The sequence below is a fragment of the Rhinatrema bivittatum genome, chromosome 7, assembly GCF_901001135.1.
Source record: "Rhinatrema bivittatum chromosome 7, aRhiBiv1.1, whole genome shotgun sequence".
Classification (NCBI taxonomy): domain Eukaryota; kingdom Metazoa; phylum Chordata; class Amphibia; order Gymnophiona; family Rhinatrematidae; genus Rhinatrema; species Rhinatrema bivittatum.
Window position 1 is genome coordinate 187,203,208 of NC_042621.1, and position 24,032 is coordinate 187,227,239.

The 24,032-nt window shown below is 42.8% G+C and overlaps 1 protein-coding gene across 5 annotated transcripts in view; it reads right to left on the bottom strand.

Moving 5' to 3' along the window:
* The window catches only part of MAPK8 (mitogen-activated protein kinase 8), a 153,526-nt gene that overhangs the window by 106,146 nt on the left and 23,348 nt on the right, over positions 1–24,032 (bottom strand). The window lies entirely within an intron of this gene.

The window sequence follows — 24,032 nt, forward strand, 5'->3', positions numbered from 1 at the left end:
AGGATAAGGGTCATATTCAGCAGAAACACCAGGCCACTAAAAGTGAATAGTTAAACGCTAGTGGAAATATGGCATATTTAGTCAGACATGCCACTAGAGCTATCTCTGAAAGCTTTTAATCTCTGCACAAGTAACTTTCTTTAGTGTGTGATTTAAACTGCTATACACACAAAATATACAGATATACAATACACATCTTCTGAAATGTTTGCAAGCTGCTATCTTTGCAGCAATTCCCTCTATTAGAGATCTTACTCAGAGCACGTTATACACTGGATATCTGTGTATCCGTAAAGAATTCACTTCTTTACCCATGTCTATCTAAAATTCTTTAAACACTGACTGAAGGAGTCAAATTCCTTGAGACCTCAGTTGTGAATACATACTTTAGAGTTTCAAGTTTAAAGTGTCTTTATTAAAATCACTCTATATTAAATTCTATAAAAAAATATTTTTTTAGATTATTTCTGAGTCTACCCTCTTTCACACTGACCCATGACCTCTATTAAACACCTTCCATTCCATTGCAACAGGCCTGCCTCCTGACCGTTGTAACCTTGGAGGTATTTAAAAGTCTAGCTCATCTACCTATCCTGACTTTCTTCTAGCGTATACATATTTAGATCTTTAAGTTTGTCCCCCATATGCTTTACAATGAAAACTACTGTTCATTTTAGTAGCCACCTTCTGGACAGACTCCATCTAGTTTATAATTTTGGTATGTACAGTCTCCAGAATTGTACATATATATTCCAAGTGAGGTCTCCCCTAATTTTTTTTTCTGATCATTGCTCCCCCTACACACTCAAGCATCTTTCTGGCTTTTGCCATCACCTTCTCCACCTTGTGGTCAAATATATTCACCCCTAGATTCTGCTCTTTTTTTGTGCATAGAAGAATTACACTTCCTATACCAGTGTTCTTCAAGGTAAAGCCCAGAGGCCAGTGGAGGCTCCTGTGGACCCCTAGGATGGGCCCCCAATTAATCCAATGCCTCTGGGGAAAAACATATTCGGAGCATGCTCCATCCATGATTAAAGGCCTCTCCACTCACTGCACATCTGGAGAGGAGCAGGCAGACAGACTGCAATGGCGAGAAGAGCCCAGCCCCAGCCATTAGCTATAGTGGAGAAGGGGAGGCAGACCATGTCAGATACCCGAAGTGAGTTGGAGAGGCGTATGAAAGGCAGGATGCTGTGCTGAGATGACTAAACCCTACTCCCCTACCTCCCTTCCAGAACTGACCCCACAGTGCACTGACAGCCAGGATCAATGGCCACAGAAATTGGAAGGTCCCCTTCATTCCAATGCCAGAGGAACAGGAAACACAACATAACCAGTAGTAGGAAAAGCACAGCAGTGAGGGAGGAGATTGACTTCAGTATAGTCAACAGCAGGAAGAGCACCCCAAAGGGAGGATTGAAGCTACAGAGCTGCAAACTGGGTACACTTCTTCAGGGTCTTAAGCTGTTGGGAAGGGGGAAGAAGGAATATGAAATGAGGAGGAAGGCTGGAGGTGGAACCCATACAGCACACTAGCAGCAAGGCAAGCTATTGTAAGCTACAAACTCACTCGCATACTGGCCCACCACAGAACAGATACAACATGGCAGCAGCAATGCATTCCACCTGCACACAGAAACACACACTAACTGAAGAGTTACATGGAGGGAAGGACAGAGGAGGTAGCAATGGCCAATGGGAGGTTACGAGGGGACTCCCCAGATTAACTGCAACATTGAATGGGAGACTGGGGCCTCTGGCCCAATCATTGGCCAGAGGCCCCAGTCTCCCCAACTCAGCTCTGCTGCAGTCCCATGGGATCCAAAGTGGCTCTCACATAAAAAATAGAGAAGATTACTGCTCTACACTGTACCGCTCCCTTGGGTCTTTGCAGCCCAAATGCATGAATTTATGCTTTTTTTAGCTTTAAATTTTAGCTGGCAGACTGTAGACCATTCCTCAAGCTCCATTAAACCCCTCTCCTCATGTTTTCCCCACCTTACTGGATATCTACCCTAATGCAGATTTTGGTATAATCTGCAAAAAGACACACCTAGTCAGCTAGACCTTCCACAATATTGTTTAGAAAGTATTGAAAAACAATTATTTACCTGTAACAGGTGTTTTCAGAGTCAGCAGGATGTCAACCTTCACATATGGAGTAACATCAACCAACATACCACAGCCCAGAATGTTTAAATCAAAGTTTCTAGACTTTGATTGTGTCTCACCGACCACACCTAGCATGCCACTATACTACACGTCACATGGGGCCCCTTCAGTTTTGTTCCTTAGCATTATAAAGAGAAACCAACTCCAAGGGGAGGTAGACTGGTTTCATGAGGACTGATAACCTGCTGTCCAACAAGTCTATTTTCCATTTTAAGCCTTATCTATGAGGAGCAGACTAGAACAAAAACAAAAATGGGCCCTAGAGGAAGTGGCATTGGGTTCTACACCTCAAACAAATTCCCCAGGACAGACTGGCCAAAACTGCTGACACGTCAGGAGTCTCTGTCCAAACAGCAATAAGAAGTGAACGTGAAGAGAAAACTCCACGTCACAGTCTTGCAGATCACCTTCATGAAGACCAATTTTAAGTGAGCCACTGATGCTGCTATAGCTCAGACAGAGTCAGCTTTGACATGGCCCACCAGACTCAATCCCAATTGGGCATAAAAGAAGGAGATGCAATCTGCTAGCAATTGGGATAGTATATATGACAACAACAATCCCCAGTTTGTTGCTGTCAAAAGAAACAAAAAGCTAGGCAGACATTTTATGGGCCTTAGTCCACTGCAGGTAAGTGGCCAAGGTTCTTTCAGACCAGTATTGGAAGGGATGAGCTATAATGAGACGGCATGAGCTAAATATACAATTTAAAAAAAAAGAAAAATTTCTCCACATTAGGCAGGAACTTAGCGTGGTTCTGCACACCCATCCTATTTTGAAAAAACTTGATATAAGGTGGTTAAGTTACTAGGAATCTGGAGCTCACTGACTGCACCGAAATGACTGACACAAAAAATATGATCTTCTAGGTCAGGTACTTCAGGTCACTACAGCACAATGACTCAAAAGAAACTTTCATCAGTTGGGACAAAATCACAGTGAGGTCCCAAGACACAGCTGGAGGCCTGAAAGGACACTTCAAATGAAGTAGACCCCACATAAACTGTGGGACACCCAAAGACTATACAGAGATGGGTCTACCTTCTACATGCTGATGATAGGTGCCAAATGTACAGAGGTGAACTCTTACTGAGTTGGTCTTGAGACCTGACAGATAAAAATAGAAGGTAATCAAGCAGTTTCTGTATGCAGTAAGAGAAAGGATCTAGTGCCTTTTGCTCATATCAATTGGCAAACCTCCATTTAAATCTATAGGACTTTTTAGCTTCATGAAAGGATTCCACCACAAAATTGAGCCACATCCTCTGATAGGCCAAGTAGTTGCAAAGTCAACCTCTCAACATCCAGGCAGTGAAAGCCAGGGACCTGATGCTGGGATGCACATCCTGCCTTGATTCTGAGTAATGAGATCTGGGAAAGTCCTCAGCTTGATAGTTTCCCTGACTGACATCTCCCTGAGGAGCAGGAACCAAAATCTGTCTCGGACAAAATGGGGCTATGAGTTTCATGGGCCCTTGTCTTCATGACTAGCGATATCAAAGGATATGCATACAGTAGACCCCGGCCCCAACTGAAAGTACTTTTGGGTAATGCTGCCATAGTTGTGTGAGAAATATACCTATATGAATTGCACAGTATGTTTTGTTTTTGTTTTTTTAATGTTATATTATAAGATAAAAACAACAGACAAGGAGTATAGAGACAGGTAGTTTTCTGGAACTGTTTTTAAGTTTATTAGAATTGGTGTTACGTATGCTCTCTGTTTTTATTTTCAGTAAATACATGAGCTAGGGCATAAAATCTCCAGTGATAGAATCAATTTGATATATTTAAGCAGTGCACTTTGGCATGTAATAATATTAAAGACAATTCATCCTATTTATCGGGTAGAAAACTCCCCTGAAGAAGCCTAACAGGTGAAACAAAGTCCATTGTTGGACAGGATTGATATCTTGTAAGGACAGAACTGACATTATAGAAGCATAAAAGAGGTGGACTTCAAGTTCCTATTTTCCACAACAAATATGCTAAGATCAACTTTATGTATTTACATCGCTGTGGACTAAAGACTTTTTAATGTCATGAACTTAGTTCTGAATATTTTGTAATATTCTAAATATTTGGTTTTCTGAAAACAAAGTAGTTTGTGATTAAAAAAAAATATTTAAAAATATTTATGTCTCTGTTTTAGACAATTTATTATGTTCCATATAGTGTTTGTATGGTGCGTTTATATGAAACACATGAACTAACATAAAATAATTACAAATATGCCTCATTATAAAACACAGCCTTTACACTTTTCCTAAATTTTTCATATCCCTCTCGCATCATAATGCAGCTGGAAGAACATGCTATAACATAGGGCCAAAAATGAAAAGGCCTGAGCCCGTGTTGTTTGTAGCTTGTAATCATGTTCATACAAGAGCTTAATTTCTGTTTTGTTCTGGGGTTTTGTTTTTTTTTTTTAATAGCTTATATATAGCGATTTTCCCAATGCCCCTGAAGAAGGATCAAAACACGCCAGCATGTCTGTTGCTTTTGACACACATTTTGAATATATCCTAAGGAGAAGTGGTGGCATATTTCTGGGAAAAGAACTTCAATACCTTCAGGACAAGAAACTTTGACAAGATGAGTGCTTTGCTCTTTTACAGTTTGTTTTTCATTTATTTGACTCACCAGTGCACCATTCAAAAGAAAGCACATTTTTGAAAAATAAAACAAAAAATTGGTTAAAAATGAAAAATGAGACCTATGATTGTACTTGTGGAGCAGATTTAATTGCTTTGCCTTCCAAAAAAGATGTGTATAGAACAGCATTAAGCGAACACTGTAAGCTCAAAGTTATGAGGATTTAATTTAAAAGCACTATCTACAATATTATATTATATTGATATATGGTTATAAATTTCTACCAGTGGTATTTTGTTTTGTTTTTTTTGGCTCAAGAGTGGCCAAGCTGATACTAGGGGCATAGGTCTTTCTAGGATAAAGTTGCACGCAAAATGTAGGAATACCTCCAGGTGCTTGGCCTCATGGCAGCAGCACTGGACCTGCTCTCATGAGCCATAGACCTTTACAGCAATCCCTACTATCACATTGGTCACCTTCTTCTCTGGATTACTAGTGCCATCTACAGGTATCCACAGAGATAAGTAGCAGCTTGGACTGGTGGACAGAGCTGTCCTACCTGTTAAAAGGGGTAGCACTAGAGCCCTCTGCCTGAAATGTGGTCACTACAGATGCCAGTCTGGGAGGTTGGGAAGCCCACTACAAAGGTCATGTGGTCCAAGGACAATGGAAGGACGACAGTGGACAACAAACAGGATAGAGACAAGAGCCATCAGACTAGCGCTCCAGTAGATTAAACGCCAGTGACCATAAACAAGGATGTGCATCAGTGAATGTGAAGCCTGCAGCTATGTTCACAGACTGAACCAAAAAAGTGCAGGCCAAGCAACACAAAGATAGAGTCATCAGCCATGTGATGACCTTGGCAACTTGATACAAGACAGATTCCCACAGAAGAATCTGCGATCGTTCTTCCATATCAGACAACACTTGTTAGTTTTTCACAATGCGATATGAGAACCTTGGACAAGATTTGTGTACATGTCTGTGAAAATTTTGTATCCAACCATGAGACCAGCTATGAAATGGGTATTGTTCTGCACCTCTGCTGATGAACTTTATGACTCCATCAATCTGCAATGGGAATATTCATATGCATCTGGACGGCATCACCTGCATTCCATCAATCCTGTGTCTATAGAAGGTAGTAACATCTGATCAATGCTGAAACCTTTAGAATTGAATATGCAATGAGGTTCCAAACAGAGAAAAGGATATACAGGTGGAGAGCTTTTGCTTCCAGAACTTTGACTACTATAGCTCACTACATCTGTGAACCTGCAAATAAGACAGAATTTCTTAATCAGCAGCCTGCTCTCAGAAGCAGGAGTCTGGCCAACTATCCCTTGAACTAAAGCTAAGACCTTACCCTATTGCTGCCACCATATCTCACAGAGACGTATGTGAGACCTTTGAGTTCTGTCATCTGCCATACAGGGTTTGCTGGATTTTCCTTATGAACTGTTGAGACAGAAACCAGACTTCTACAGGAGCTTGATCTTCAGCAGTTAAGGATGAAATAACAGTTACCTTTCAGCTAGGTTAATTAGTCTGGCAATTGCGTAATTAAACACGTGCAAAGTCAGGTTTGGAGATAATACATATAAGTTTTGTTTACCTTTCATTACTGGAAGGGGGACAGTATATGTCCATGGCTCTAGCGCTAAACTTTCAAAAGGGAAACTGATAAAATGAGAAAAATATTTAGAAAAAAAATGAAAGGTGCAACTACAAAAGGTAAAAAGTGTGCAGACATGGACATTGTTAAAAATAAATAAATAAATCCTAGAAGCACAGACCAGATGTATTCCATGCATTAAGAAAGGTGGAAGGAAGGCAAAACTATTTCTGGCATGTTTAAAGGGGAGGTGAAAGAGGCTATTTTAGCCAAAAGATCTTCATTCAAAAATTGGAAGAAGGATCCTTCAGAAGAAAATAGGATAAAGCATAAGCACTGGCAAGTTGTAAGACATTGATAAGACAGGCTAAGAGAAAATTTGAAAAGAAGTTGGCCATAGAGGCAAAAACTCACACTAAAACTTTTTAAAATATATCCAAAGCAGAAAGCCGGTAAGGGAGTCGGTTGGACTGTTGGATGATCAACGGGTTAAAGGGGCACTTAGAGAAGATAAGGCCATTGCAGAAAGATTAAACTATTTCTTTGCTTCAGTGTTTACTGAAGAGGATGTTGGAGAGATTCCCGTTTCAAAGAAGATTTCTATGGGTGATTATTCAGACCAACTGAACCAAATCACAGTGAACCTGGAAGATGGGGTAGGTCTGATTGACAAACTGAAGAGTAGTAAATCACCTGGACCAGATGGTATACACTCCCAGGGTTCTGAAAGAAATAAAAAATGAAATTTCAGAACTATTAGTAAAAATTTGTAACCTATCATTAAAATCATCCATTGTACCTGAAGATTGGAAGATAGCCAATGTAATCCCTATATTTAAAAATGGATCCAGGGGTGATCCAGGAAACTATAGACCAGTGAGCCTGACTTGAGTGCTGAGAAAAATTGTGGAAAATGTTATAAAGAATAAAATCACAAAATATTTAGAAAGACATGGTTTGAAGGGACACAGCCAACATGGATTTACCCAAGGGAAGTCTTGCCTCACAAATCTCCTACATTTTATTTGAAGGGGTTAATAAACATGTGGACGAAGGGGAACTGGTGGATGTGGTGTATTTGGACTTTCAGACGGCGTTTGACAAAATCCCACATGAGAGGCTTCTAAGAAAACTAAAAAGTCATGGTATAGGAGGCGAAGTTCATCCCAGGATACTGAGAGAGCTCAGAGATGTGCTGGCGGGTCCGCTGTGTGACCTGTTCAATAGATCCCTAGAAACGGGAGTGGTGCCGAGTGATTGGAGAAGAGCGGTGGTGGTCCCGCTTCACAAGAGTGGGAACAGAGAAGAGGTTGGTAACTACAGACCAGTTAGCCTCACTTCGGTGGTGGGAAAAGTAATGGAGTCACTGTTGAAAGAGAAAATAGTGAACTATCTACAGTCAGGAGAATTGCTGGACCAGACGCAGCATGGATTCACCAGGGGAAGATCCTGTCAGACAAATCTGATTGACTTTTTTGACTTGGCAACCAAGGAATTGGATCAAGGAAGGGCACTCGATGTCATCTACTTGGATTTCAGCAAAGCTTTTGATACGGTCCCGCACAGGAGACTGGTGAATAAAATGAGAAGCTTAGGAGTGAGTGTCGAGGTGGTGGCCTGGATTGCAAACTGGTTGAAGGACAGAAAACAATGTGTGTTGGTAAATGGAACTCTCTCTGAAGAGAGAGCAGTGTTAAGTGGGGTACCGCAAGGATCGGTATTGGGACCGGTCCTGTTCAATATCTTTGTGAGCGACATTGCGGACGGGATATAAGGTAAGGTTTGTCTTTTTGCAGACGACACTAAAATCTGCAACAGAGTGGACACGCCGGAAGGAGTGGAGAGAATGAGACGGGATTTAAGGAAGCTGGAAGAGTGGTCGAAGATATGGCAACTGAGATTCAATGCCAAGAAGTGCAGAGTCATGCATATGGGGAGTAGAAATCCAAATGAACAGTTTCGATGGGGGGAGAAAGGCTGATGTGCACGGTGCAGGAGAGAGACCTTGAGGTGATAATGTCTAACGATCTGAAGTCGGCAAAACAATGTGACAAGGCGATAGCTAAAGCCAGAAGACTGCATAGAGAGAGGAATATCGAGTAGGAAAAGGGAAGTGATTATCCCCTTGTACAGGTCCTTGGTGAGGCCTCACCTGGAGTACTGTGTTCAGTTCTGGAGACCGTTATCTCCGAAAAGACAGAGACAAGATGGAGGCGGTCCAGAGAAGAGCGACTAAAAAGGTAGAAGGTCTTCATCGAATGACTTATGAGGAGAGATTGAAGAATCTAAAGATGTACACCCTGGAGGAAAGGAGGAGCAGAGGTGATATGATACAGACTTTCAGATACTTGAAAGGTTTTAATGATCCAAAGACAACGACAAACCTTTTCCGTCTGAAAAAAATCAGCAGAACCAGGGGTCACGATTTGAAGCTCCAGGGAGGAAGACTCAGAACCAATGTCAGGAAGTATTTCTTCACGGAGAGGGTGGTGGATGCTTGGAATGCCCTTCCGGAGGAAGTGGTGAAGACCAGAACTGTGAAGGACTTCAAAGGGGCGTGGGATAAACACTGTGGATCCATAAAGTCTAGAGGACGTGAATGAATGTGGAAAAAAGGATTTGCATTCACAAAAAAGCAGGGAGTAGCTTGCTTGTTACGGCGGGTTACTATCCCAAACCAAATAAGCCTGATACTTCACTTTCAATTCATATCCAGCATAGCTCTCTGCTTAAACGGCAAGGGAGAAAGACTGATGCTTCACACATAACCAGCATGGCTCTCTGCTTCAACAAAGAAACATGAGAAAGTCTAGCTCAAATTACATACAATCCCATCAAATTTGAGCTAGACTCTCTCATGTTTCTCTGCTTCAATGGCAGGGGAGAAAGTCTGATGCTTCACTTTCAATGCATGTCCAGCACAACTCTCTGCTTCAACGGCAGGGGGAATGAAGAAAAAAAAGAGGATCTATATACAGTCAACAACCAAAAAGGACTGAATTACATAGTCTGGGAAAACAAATAAGCATAAGTGTAGCTTGCTTTTTGTGGCGGTTACTACCCCAACTAATTAAGCTAAATATTTCACATAGATGCAGCTCCAACACTGCTCTCTGCATTAATGGTGGGGGTGGAAGGGAAATAGAACCAAAAGGTTACTAAGAGCCAAGAGTAACAGATAAGTATGAGAAAAAAAAATGTGCAAAGCTTGCTGGGCAGACTGGATGGGCCGTTTGGTCTTCTTCTGCCGTCATTTCTATGTTTCTATGTCGTTTTGTGGATTGCAAGTTGGTTAAAAGACAGGAAACAGAGTAGGATTAAATGGTCAGTTTTTACAGTGGAAAAAGATAAACAATAGAGTGCCTCAGGGATCTGTACTTGGACTGGTGCTTTTTAATATATTTATAAATAATCTGGAAAGGGATATGATGAGCAAGGTGATCAAATTTGCGGATATCCCAAAATTATTCAGCATAGTTAAATCTCAAGCAGCTTGTGATGAATTGCAGGAGGACCTTGTGAGACTGGAAGATTGAGCTTCCAAATGGTAGATGAAATTTAACATGGACAAGTGCATAGTGATGCATATAGGGAAAAATAACCCTTGCGGTAGTTACGCAATGTTAGGTTCTATCTTAGGAGATACCACCCAGGAAAGAGATCTAGGCATCATAATGGATAATACATTGAAACCGTCAGCCCAGTGTGTTGTGACGATCAGAATGTTAGGAATTATTAGGAAGGGAATGGAAAATAAAACAGAGGATGTCATAATGCCTCTGTATCACTCCATGGTGAGACCGCACCTTGAATACTTGTGTGCCGTTCTGGTCACCGCATCTCAAAAAGGATATAGCTACACTGGAAAAAGTGCAGAGAAGGGTGACCAAAATGATAAGGGCCATAAAATGGCTGCCCTATGAGGAAAGACTAAAGACGTTAGGAGCTGTTCAGTTTGGAGAAGAGATGACTGAGGGGGGATATGATAGAAGTCTACAAAATCATAAAAGGACTTGAACAAGTTACTGTAAACCGGTTATTTACTCTCTCAGATAATAGAAGGACCAGGGTGCACTCCATAAAGTTAGCAAGCAGCTCATTTAAAACAAATCAAAGATCATTCTGTTTCACTCAGCGCATACTTAAAGCTCTGGAATTCATTGCCAGAGGATGTGGTTACAGCAGTTAGTGTAACTGGGTTTAAAAAAGGTTTGGCTAAGTTCCTAGAGAATAAATACATAAACTGCTATTATGGTAATTAATAAGCAATAGTAGCTTGTGATCTATCTTGTGTTGGGTACTTGCCAGATACTTGTGACTTGGGTTGGCATTTCTTATGTTTGTGCTGTGAAACTGTAGCAAACTAAATCCAAAACAAAAAAGAAATATCTGTACCATATTAAACCTTGTACACTTATGCTGCCACAATAAAACTGATTGATTACCATACAAACGTGTAAGCAACTACTCCCCAAACTAATGAATTTGTTTCATATGGTTATCAGATTAAATTTTAATCAACTGTAGATATCCACACTTAATATTCCTACACACCTGTACTTTCTCTCATATCAAAAGGAAAAGCAGTTAGAGTAATGTCAGACATCATCATGGCAGTGGCATATGTAAACAAGAGGGCACCTGCAGCTGCATACTAGCGCAGGAGGCAGTCCAGCTGTATCAGTGAGCAGAAGACAATTATCAGGCCAACTTCCACAGCTAGAACAAGCTGGATCCAGAAGTGTAGGAGCAGAATCCAGAAGCCTTTCAAATGATAGTGGATCGGCAGGGGCTCCCTGGTGTGGACCTGATAGCAACAAGGCTGAATGCAAAGATTGGGGTGTACTTCAGTCACAGATAAGAGCCGGGCTCCAGAGTTATAAATGTGCTTTTATGCCCAAGGCCACATGTCAGCCCCACTGTACACCTTCCCTCCATTGCATCTGGTGGGCAGGGCAATTTAAAAAAATATATATATACTGTATTTTTCGCTCCATAAGTCACTTTTTTCCCCCCAAAAGTGGGGGGGGGGGGGGGGGGGGGAAATGTCTGTGCGTCTTATGGAGCGAATAAAAAAAAAAAAACCTAACTACAACCCCCCCCCCTCCTAACCCCCCCAAAGACCTGCCAAAGGTCCCTGGTGGTCCAGCGGGGGTCCAGGAGCGATCTCCTGCGCTCGGGCCGTCTGCTGCCAGTAATCAAAATGGTGCTGACGGCCCTTTGCCCTTACTATGTCACAGGGGCTACCAGTGCCATTGGTATGCAGATGCAGTGAGGCTGCTAATAGATGCTCCTCTACACTTTTCCAAAGAAAAAGGCCTCCTTTGGCAAGGACCAATATTAATGGATGACCTGGACACATTTTTTCTTATGGCTTGGCCTTTGAGAGGACGAGCTTGCATAAGGGGGCTACTCCTCCATTAATGTTGAAAGCTCGAAAGCCATCAACATCACTGGCATACACCAGGGTCTGTTTGAGAAATTTTGCAACAAGCCGGAAATCTCCCCATGGAAGTCAGGTATATATCTTAGACTTCCTTCAGTCAGGCTTTGCTAAAAAGGTTTGTCCCTAAAGGTTCAGGTAGCAGCAAGTTGTGCTATAAGGGCCAAATTAAAAGTGCCCAGGTGGCAGCACACCTGGATGTTGCTTGAATCTTGATGGGGTGAAGCAGATATGCCTGCTTTTTAGACCGTGGTCCCTCAGTGGGATCTCAACTTGGTCCTAAGGGCATTACTCAAGCTGCCCTTCAAACCAGTAAAGCAAGCTTCCATAAAAGGATCTGATCCTGAAGACTACCTTTTTAGTAGCTATCTGGTCAGTGAATTCCCACTTTTCAGGGTCCAGCCAGTTTCTGCTGAGAAAAGTCAATTTGTATATTCTAGACTCCGATAATGTGGGATGTGTACAGGAGATGCAGGTTTCATTCTGCCCACCTGAATAGAATATTTGCTTTGGCTGTAGGTGCCCCCTTGCTTGTTCACATATACTACTGCCATGGCACTGTCAGAGGATTCTGACTGGCCTTCCTTTAAATTAGGGGTAGGAAGGATAGTAGGGCTTGACTGATTAAACCAGATTAGAAACCAGGGCAACTGACAAAGTAAACTCCCCACGTGACCAATTGTCCTTGAGCCACCTGACCCTGGTTGTGGACTCCCCAGCCAAAAGTGCTGACATCAGTGGTTATGGTGCCCAAAAGTGAGGATCTAAGTCCATGCCCCTTGAGAAACTGCAGGTTTCCATCTGCCATCCTAAGACTCCTCACTATAAGGGGGGTAGTAGGGACAGGTGAGCTTCTATCCTGTGTCTTTGCAGACCAGTGGGACAGCAGGTACCATTGTAGTAGGCGCATATGCCCTTTGTCCCTTGGGACTATATCTATTGTGGCTGTCATCATCCCCAGCAGATGGAGATAATCCCAAACTCTGGGTGCTTCACGAGTCTGAAAACTTTGTACCTGGGTTATTAACTTGTTGCGTTCGTGCCTCTACTCGCCCCTCGCTCCACCCTCTCTACCTGGGATGAGACTCCCTTCGGCTTTGACGGACAGTTGCAGCCGCGGCTTCTCTCCGCCTCTTGGTCCCGGTTCCCCCGGGCTGGCTCGACGCTACGGATCCACCATGTTCCCGATGACGTAAGGGCGGGGGCGCGCGCGCTCCAGACTTTGTACCAGCAAGGGCGCGAACCTCGGGGGCGTCCCCCCGAAATGATGTCATCCATTTGCACTTTAAAAGGCCTTTGTTTGCTAACCTCTAATGAGTTAGCAAGGAACTCCAACAGGACTTGCTTCGGCAGTCCACGATACTTGCAACAACGATCCGAGTCAGCGAGGGGAATCCTTCTCCACTGCTCGGCCTTTTCAAACTTACCAGGAGTACCCGCTCCATGGGGGCTCCACTCTCTCTTCTTGATTTCAGATTGCCGGAATACTCAGACTTCTCATTGCCTGGAAGCGATCGCGGACGTGAACACAGTGAGTTCTATTACATAGGAATCGGTACTCGCTCCACGAGGGCCTACATTCCTATTGCTCTGAAGACTCCCTTCCGTCCAAGACGTTATCGCAGGTACAGAGATCTAGAGTTACATTGGCAAGATTACAGATAGGAACCGGTACTTGCTCCACAAGGGCCCATGTTCCTAGAATCTTTTACAGATTCTCTTCTACTTTAGAAGCCATTTCATATACAGCATGTGTGAGTTCATATTACAGACTGTTTGTGGGAATCAGTGCTCACCTATGGCTCCTGTTCCTGAATGTACTGAAGACTCTCTGTGGCATAGAGACCATTGCAGCATCTACTATTGTGAGTGTACCATCTGGGATCTAGTATACCTTGTCTACTCACTACTTCTAGTCTCTCTCTACAGCTCAGCGACCCAGAGATTATATTCCAGTATTAGAAGGACTTCAGCCTTGCCGAACACAGCGACTCACTACTGCCACCCTGGTGGTCCAGCTTCCAGTCTAATAAAGAACTATTGTGTTTATTTCATATTCTATTCTAGCCTAGCTGGTGGTTCCTCTCAGGATCTCCTCCTGGGGGTGCTGTCATCTGCCATCGGCCCAGGGATTCACCATTTCCTCCAACTGGTCATTCCTTCACTATTGTCACCCTGTGGGAGCCAACCACTATAGACCACTAACTCCGCTCACGGAAGTATTCTTACTTGAGACTTGCCAGCAGCTTATATATTCAGATTGCTACTCCGTAGCAGAGGTATGATAGATTGCTATCTCAGTAGCGAAGTACAATATACCTATTGTTAGCTCCTCTCCTCAGAAGAGTATCATTATACAAGATTGCCAACTCCTCTTCCTTGGAGAGTTGATCCATATCAGATTGCTTCTCCTTAACAGATTGGTATTAGAGTGCTACCTCCTTTCCTTACAGGAGCATCTAACAGCAGTTCGCTAACAGATCTACAGATAGCTAACTCCTCCCCTCTGGAGGAGCAGGTCATGTCATATCGCTACTCCTTCCCCTTTCAGGAGAACAGCAGAACAGCTTGCTAACTCCGCCCTCCTGGCAGGGTGAGTGACAGCAGATTGCTAACTCCTCCCCTCTGGAGGAGGAAAGCATAACAGATTGCTAACTCCATCCCTCAGGAGGAGGAGAGCGTAACATAACTCCAGGGACTGAGACGATGTAGGTTGCTATTCACATAGTTTACTACACATCCTAGTTCTTCCATCAGCTGAGCACTGTGTTTGCTTTCCTGTAAGGCCATGGCCCTGATAAGTCAGTTGTCCAGGTGAACTAATATACCTCATTTGCTTAGTGCAGCTGCCACCACTTTGTGAAGGTTCTTGTGATTGCAAAACCAAAAGAGAAGGGCTTGAAATTGAAAATGTTTGCCTAAGACACAGAAATGAAGAAAATTTGAGTGTGTGTACGTTATTGGGATATGAAAATAGGCTTCCACCAGATCAATGGAAGCCTAGAATTCTCCTTTCCTTACTAATATGTGATGGATTGGAGTGACTCCATTCAAAAGTGTGGTACCCCGAGACACTGGTTGATACCTCATGTATAAAACAGGTGAAAAAGGAGCCATCTTTCTTTGGAACTACAAAATAGATTGAGTACACACTTTGTCCCTGCTCCCCTGATGACACCAGGATGATGGCTTGAGAATCTTGGAGTGTTGACAATAAGGCCCTTATTGCCTCTTCTCTTTGCCAGAGAGAGAGCAAGGAGAGGCCATAAAGACTTTTTGGACAAGGGCCACAATTTCTAGCAAGTACCTTCTTTGAAGAATGTCCAATATCTACTGATCTGAAGTGATGCAGGTCCATTCCATGTAATGCTGAAAGCATCTACTTACCAGCACTATCTCAGGCCAGACCCACAGGATGTCAATGTAGTGGGTGACTAGAACTTGTGGTTGCAGGGTTGCCACTCTTGAATTATCTTGAACCTCAAAAGAAAGGGGGACAGACTTATCAGCCCTAAATTTTCATTGCTTTCTGAAATGCTGTCATCTCAGACTCCATGCATTTAATCATGGCCTATCCTCAAGAAGCCTCTAAGCTTTGGCTTCTCCTAAATCTTTGACTATCTTTACCAATTCCTCACTGAAAAGCAGGTCCCCTTTAAAGTGTAATTTGTAAAAGTGGGCTATGGATATAGCATCTGCCATCCAGTTATGAAGCCAGAGGAGCCTTCTGGTCACTACACTGAGGCCACCAAATAAGATCATGCACAATTCAGCTAAAAAGGTCATACCCAACTCTATCCTTACTGAATCCTCAGTTTGGGAGTTTTTGGATCCAATGCACTTGCCCATGCAACACAGCCTTCTCAAAAAGCAGCTTGCAGGGAAATGGTACTAGCGGAAAAGGTTTGCTTCGGGACAGTGTCAATCTTCCTATCCAGGGGTCCTTTGGTGCTGTTGCACCCTCTTCTAGAATAGTCATTTTGTGGGTAACTGTTGATACCAAGGCGTCCACCCTGAAAGTCCTCAAAATATTTTTTATCTACTAACGGTAAGTGGTTGATCTTATGCAAGAACCTTCCACCCTTCAAACCCCCCTGCGGGGAGTCCCATTCTGTTAGGATCATATTTCCTAAACCCAGGGGCAGAGAAAAGGCTTTTAAGAACATGAGAAGTTGCCATACTAAGTCAGACTGAGAGTCCATCAAATCCAGCATCCTGTTTCCAACGGTAGCCAATCCAGGATATAAGTACCTGGCAAATACTCAAACATTAAATAGAAATCATGTACTTATGCCGGTAATAAAGCAGTGGCTATTCCCTAAATCAACTTGTCTAATAGTTTATGAATTTCTCCTCCAGGAACTTGTACAAACCTTTTTTAAACCCAGCTACACTAACTGCCTTAACCGCATCCTCTGGCAATGAATTCCAGAGCTTAATTGTGTGTTGAGTGAAAAAGATTTTTCTCCAATTTGTTTTAAATGTGCTACTTGCTAACCTTGTAGTGCCCACTAGTCCTTGTATTATCTGAAAGAGGAAATAATTGATTTACATTTACCCGTTCTAGTCCTCAAATGATTTTATACACCTCTATCAGCCATCTTTTCTCCAAGCTGAACAGCCCTAACCTCTTTAGCCTTTCCACATACGGGAGCCGTCTCATAGTCTATCATTTTGGTCGCCCTTCGCTATACCTTCTCCAGTGCAACCATATCTTTTTTGAGATGCAGTGCCCAAAACTGCACACAATACTCAAGAAGCAGTCTCACCATGGAGCGAAACAGAGGCATTTATGACATTCTCTATTTCATTCATCATTACATTTATAATAATTTTTAACATGGTTTGCTTTTTTGACTGCCATAGCACACTGAGCCATTGATTTCAATGTATTGCCCATTGATGCTTAGATCTTTTTCCCGGATGATAAGTCCTAATATAAAAATATAAGTCCTAACATCATGTAACAACAGCATGAATATATATATATATTTTTTTTTATATCACTTTGAACTAGTCCACATAACCGTCTATACTCTTGTATAAAAGTCAATCTCATGGGTTAAGTCAGGGCAGTTTTTGGCCCCAAAATTAGGAAATTTGCTATGACCCATAGATAAGTCGAGTGTAGAACTTAGGGGACTTATAAAATTCTTTGAATTTGATAATTTTGCCAGATTTTACCTAGGCCCAGATCCTTAAACTCTACAGTCAAATCATAATAAGAAATTTAATAACGTAAGAAAATCTATTTATTAAAGAATAAATTCTTATTCAAGTCCTCCAAAATTAATACAGTGGCCTTAAGTGTGTTCTTCAAATCAGTCAAACTCAGATTTCTCATCACCAGACTGTCCAAATAGATGGTGGAACTATTCTTTGGTGATGTTATCAGAATAAACATCATATTTGCTATTACCATCTGTTAAATCATTATCCGATGCCTATTCATCTTTCTTTTCATAGATGGCATCATCTTCCGGTTCATCCATAGCATTGCTAATGCCACATTTCAGGAACGAGGTGACCATTTCTGATGGAATTGAATCCCAAGTATCGTTTATCAGGTTCCCTCCTTTCGTTAATTTTTCTTGACATCCATTGTTGTCACATATTGCACAATGTAAGGCTTACTGAAACAGACAATCAATGACTGGAGCGTAAATATTAGACCATCTGGAAACACTGCTAATGTGGAGGCCATTTCTTTTGCATTGTCTTTCACATTTTCTGTTATATGTACATGGAAGATATCCCACATGATCATTTAGGTCTTTGCCTGGTCTTAGTACAGTAGACTGTTAACTTAATAATGTAGCACATTCACTGTACAAAACACATGGAAATTGACCCTGTTTTTTCTCAATTTATATTTATTTTTGGTTTTTATATACCGGAAGTTCCTGTATAATATACATATCACTCCGGTTTACAAGTAACAGAGATAACTATCGCCTGGATGGCGGTTTACATGGAACATATCGAACAATTAATCTATTATAAAGCAGATTACAAAATAAGATCAACTTAGATCAATTTATATAAAAGAGTATATACATTAAATTTCATCTGCCATCTGGATGCCCAATCTTCCAGTCTTACAATTTCTCACAATCGGCTTGTGATTTTACTACTCTACATAACTGTGTCATCTGCAAATTGTCATCTGCAAATTTGATCACCTCACTTGTCATACTCCTTTCCAGATCATTTATAAATATATTAAAAAGGACCGATCCAAGTACAGAGGAAGATTCAGAAGGGGGCCTGAGGGAATAAACCCTCATGGGATCTGGCTCAGACAAGTCTGATCCCAAAGCTACCTTAATGGCTGCTTCTGACATCGTTCTTAGAACCAGCCCTCCCGAGTTCTCTTGTTCTTCCCAAGAAGGGGAACCAGCAGTCGCTACCTCCTACAATCCTGGCTCTATATCTTGATCACAAATGGGACAGAGGGAGCCTGCTACTATGGGAAACCTTCTTGTGCCACAGGTTGAACATCTGTGCCTCTGTTCATAGCTGCAGTAGCTTCCCCACTCATTTTTTGTTTTTAACAAAGAAAAAAACCCAAGACACCACTAAGCGGGACCTGCCAGCCATAGGAGAAGCAGCTCCATGACCTACCACTGTTCACAGACACTGCTACACTTTCAGAAAAGAAAAAAAAATCCAACACACAAATATTCCCTTTCTTTCCTGTCTGCCCCCCCCCCCCCCCCCGAAGAGATAGGAACCCTACCAGTGCTGCTCTACCAGAGCCCTAAAGGTACTGGGAGGAGGGCCCAAAGGAGGCTCAACCAGACCTCTAAGGGAGTTGAGAGCAAGCCTGAGGGCAGATCACACAGAAGAAGGAAGAAAAAAGTAATTTTTTTTCCTCTAGGCGTGGCTTCCAGCTGGAGAAGTAAACCCTAAGGATTGTTGCCCTTGGAACCAGTAGGCTCTATTAAGCCAAGGACTAACCAGGACCCTGGGAGCTGCCTTAAAAGCCATCCTCACTAGTCTGCAACTTCTGGAAACAGACTTCTGGCAACTGCCCAAGGCCGCACCTCTTAAGATTATAAGGGAAAGAAAAGGTGTGTCCTCTGCTCTGGAAGCTGTGAAGGGGGAAATTTCATGAATGAGGACTGGTCTAGCAGGAAGATTAAGACATTTTTATTACACAGATTCTTAAACTTCTGTATGTTAAAAGGTAAGCAAAATAATGGAACAGCAATTCTAAATGTGGGGGAATACAGTCAAGGGTACATGAAAGTGCTGGAGTCATTAAGCACTGACAGAAATTTCCTTGAAATTGGATTAATGGTTCACAATTTATTGGGAACGGAGAGCAGGTAACAGACACAGTTAAACAAAGATTTTATGAGGCTAATTTCCTTGTAGAACAAGGCTAAAAAAGAAAGATGACTGAGGTATAACATCCGAAGAGGACAAAATGGAATCAAGAAATTGCTAAGAAGATATTTCAAGCAAACTAGTATGTACTACTGGCCTTAAGCCAAGAATAGCCTTCCTGAATCTGTCTGAGACAGCATATTTATAGGCCCTTACACCAGGGAGAATCACAAAGGAAAAAGGGAGAGGTGATAATCTATATGGATAACTACCTATGATTAAACACCCAACTAGTGCCTGGCAGAGTAATCATGTTGACTGGAACAGCTGGAGTTTTTCATTTCGGAGGAAGCAGAGAAACTGCTCAAACAGGAGGGCAAGGCTTAGCCTTTGCAGGTTTATCCTCAGACACTCACCTCACCACAGGATACAGAGTAGTGTAAATTTAAGGTTACCAGCCTGTCTTAATCCTATATACCAGAACAGTATTACAGGAGATCCAGGACTCAACAGCAGCTGTCCTGTGGTCATGATAATAAAAGATATCTGAAAATACAATGATTTTGAAAAAAAAAAAAAAAGAAGGTTGTGTCCTTTCAGATGTCAGTGTGGGAACAGTATCATAAAGCACTGTGAAGGTGAAGAACAGTCCTACATGAATGATTCAGACCTGTCATTAGACTGCCCTTTGCTTAGATCCAGGCAATTTCAACTCCAGCCAGTTTTATATCTATATTGAGCCAATTAGAACAACAAACCTAGTCACATTCTGCCAGGTGCCTTTTCCTTTTTGTTAGAACAGACAAGTTATAAAAGCTTCCACCACCAAAGCAGACCAAACATGTTCATAATATGGGTGGAAATTTTCAAATAATTCCTTTTGGGTCAAAGTCCATCTTTACCTACCGACTTTGTCCCAGGTTTCAAAGTGAAGTATGTATGCATCTTCACTTTCAAACTTGCTGTGTTATAAAGTGCCTGTCTATATTTGCGCCTGCATTTTCTGCAATACTTTATTCCCATGGACAATATGATGCATAGAATTGAAAATGTTATCTGTGTGCTATTGTCCGTACCAACCAAAACATCCCCATAGGCACTTCTTCTAAATATGGCACCATGTGATGCGCATTCTTCTGCCTGAGCATTTTTCAGTCGATTTATACAAATGATAAAATTGTTCTTACCTGATAACTTTTCTTTCCTTGAGTCCTGCTATGCCAGTCCATTACATTTGGGATTTGCCTGCTCCCCAGTTGCCAGAGCCGGAGGACACCCCCCTTCATGACCTCATTTTCAGCTATAAGAGGGGAGTGGCGGCAAGCCCTTGTCAGTAGCCTATTTTCAAAGCAACCGGACAAGTACCTCATCCTTACCCTTTCTTTCCATCCCTGAAGAATCCTCCCATCACAGAGAAGTGCAAAGAAGAGTGAGAGAGCGTAAGCGAGCGCAAGCCAGGCTGGCCTGTGCTTCTCTGCTTATGACTTCTGTATTCCTGGGTGGGCTCTGGACTAATCTAGCAGGACTCAAGGAAAGAAAACCATCAAGTAACAACAATTTTACCCTTCTGCTAGACCAGCCCATTACACTTGGGGAGATACAAAAGCTACCTCCTAGACTGGATGAGAAGAAGACAGAACCTCTGCTCCAAAAGGCATATTCTTCTTTTGCCTGTATATCCAGTCTGTGTCTACAAAACGAGTGTAGGAATGACCAGATGGCGGCCGTGAAAATTTCCCCTGGAGAGAGCAACGATGCTTTTGCCTAGCAAGACCCCTGTATTTTGTGGCATGTACACGAAGCACTGTTGTAAACCGGCACATATATAAGCTGATGAGAAGCCTTTTTGGATCCATTATGGCCTGGAATGCCACTTCCCATTTTCATGGTCCCAAGAAGAGCACAAGCAACCTATCAGATTTCCTGAAACTGTTCAACACCTTTATGTATTTTAATATATCTTGTGGCATATGACCAGTGAAGGCTGCCATTCTTCCCACTGCTTTCCTCCTCCGTGGATGCTGGCACCGAAACCACCTGATTCAAGTAGATTGGAGAGACCAACTTTTGAAGGAATGAGAGAAATGGTCTGAAGGTAACCAAGTGTGGTGAAGTTACCAAGTAGGATGAGGCTAAGATCCCACTGAGGAACAATAGGTCTGAAGGGTGGCCAAACACACTTTACCCCTTTTTAAAAAGCTTACCATATCTGGGTATGCAGCTCTCTGGGCACTCTTAATGCTGTCCCTGTAGCAGGAATAGTCACCCCCTCACCCTCAAAGAATTGAGAGCTAGACTTTTGTCCAAACTCTTCTACAAGAAGTCTAGGATTTATAAGATGTCTGCCTTCCATGGAGAAGTTCTATTCTCCTGGCAGTCAGCTGTGAATAGCCTCTAATTAATTGGAAAACCAGAGAGGTTGAGTTATAAGATTTTAGCATGATTGCTCACATGGGAGTATCCTCTACCTCGCAGCCATGCCCTTTCGAGGGCCTAGCCATAGGACAAAATGTCAGTGGGTCCATTTCTGTTACCAGACCTTGCCACCACAATCCCTGTTTTCTGGGGGCATGTGGTAGAGTCCTATGGCAAGGCCCTCAAAAGGGCATGGCTGTGAGGTAGAGGATACTCCCATGTGACAGCAACCATGCTGAAATCTTATAACTCAACCTCTATCTAGCTCTCAATTCTTTGAGGGTGAGTTGGCGACTATTTCCTGTTACAGGGACTGCATTAAGAGTGCCCAGATAGCATACCTCAACCTACCTGGCCAATCCAGGGCCATCAATATAACCGCTGAGGGGTGATCTCTTATCACTGTGTCTGCCAAAGGACAAAGTGGGAACTCATGTAGCAGCCTGTGCTTTGGCTAGGATCAGATTAAGGCAACCATCTCACTGGATCCTGTCTCTTTTTGCTGTCTGGCTCAGCTCCCACTTTCCTGGGACCAGGCTGCTCCTGCTGGAAGACCTACTTGAATATATTCTCTTCCTGCAATGCAAGAATCCGATAACTGGGGCAGATTCTTCTCTGCCCCATTGCGTGACCCTTGCCTGATCACGCATGCACCATTGTGGTGCCGTTTTGACTGCCTTCCCCTTTGGCAGGAAGGCCTGAAGTGCCAATCATCCAAAATGGATGAACCAGTACCCTTTGCTTGTACAAAGCTGCTGCTATGACTATCAGGATCTTGGTGAGGATCCTTGGGACTGATGCAAGCCTGAAGGACAGGGTCTGAACTGAAAGTGATAGCCTAATACACACAAAACAAAGAAAAAAAAAAGCTTTGCAATGAAGTTTTCAGGGGAATCTGGAGGCAGGCCTCTGCCAGTTCCAATGATGCCAGCAATTCTCCTTTCCCTACTGCTGCCATGATCATGCGAAGGGTCTCCAACATTAACTGGGATACCTTCAAGCGCTGTTGACACCTTTTTATATCTAGAATGGGCCAAATGATACCAACCTTCTTCGGCACTACCACCTGCAGTGGAACTGGAACTAAAGTTTCCAAGTGCTGTAACTTTTAGAGGGTTACTCTTACCATAAATTACATAGAAACATAGAAATGACGGCAGAAGAAGACCAAACGGCCCATCCAGTCTGCCCAGCAAGCTACGCAGTTTATCCATTTTTTTTTCACCCTTTTTTCTCCCTCCCACCCGTCACTATTGGCTTCCAGCACCCTCCTGCCCCAATTCCCTTCCACCCCTCCACCAATGCAGAGAGCAGCGCCGTATCTGCATTCTAGTGAACATCCAGCTCAATCAGGGGTAGCAACCGCTGCAACAAGCAGGCCACACCCCTGCCCCTTACCCACCCCTGTTTTGTTTGCTTGTTTGTTTTTTTTTTATTTTTTTTTTTGGAGATGGCAGCCCTCCATCCTTCCGCTCCGTGAAGGTGGAACACCAACCACTGGCCACTGGCATCCCGCTCCGTGAATGCCTCAGTGGCTACTGCCGCTCCGTGCAGTGTTTTGCTGCCTGAAGGTGGAACACCAATTACTGGCCACTGGCATCCCGCTCCGTGAATGCCTCTGTGGCTACTGCCGCTCCGTGCAGTGTTTTGCTGCCTCCTCTTTATTTACGCCCACTAGACTTGATGGATCCACAGTGTTTATCCCACGCCCCTTTGAAGTCCTTCACAGTTTTAGACTTCACCACTTCCTCCGGAAGGGCATTCCAGGCATCCACCACCCTTTCCGTGAAGAAATACTTCCTGACATTGGTTCTTAGTCTTCCTCCCTGGAGCCTCAGCTCGTGACCTCTGGTTCTGCTGATTTTTTTCCGACGGAAAAGGTTTGTTGTTGTCTTTGGATCATTAAAGTTTTTCAAGTATCTGAAAGTCTGAATCATATCACCCCTGCTCCTCCTTTCCTCCAGGGTGTACATATTTAGATTCTTCAATCTCTCCTCGTATGTCATCCGATGAAGATCCTCCACCTTCCTGGTCGCCCTTCTCTGTACCGCTTCCATCTTGTCTTTGTCTCTTTGTAGATACGGTCTCCAGAACTGAACACAGTACTCCAGGTGAGGCCTCACCAAAGACCTGTACAAGGGGATAATCACTTCCCTTTTCTTACTCGATATTCCTCTCTCTATGCAGAATTACGATTCTATTAGTCACAATCTGCTGATAGGTCCAGGTACTAGAATTACATACTTGAAAATAACTAATCGTCGGGCACTTTCTTGTATTGCACCAATTCCTTGGAATGAATTGCCTTCAGAACTTTGCTTGCTTTTTGATTATAAACTACTTTGAAAAGTATTAAAGACTCACATTTTTTTTATTAATTTTTAATTTTCAAATTTTCTCATTATTACATGTAATCTTATTAAATTAGAACAGGGTACATATTTCAACACATAA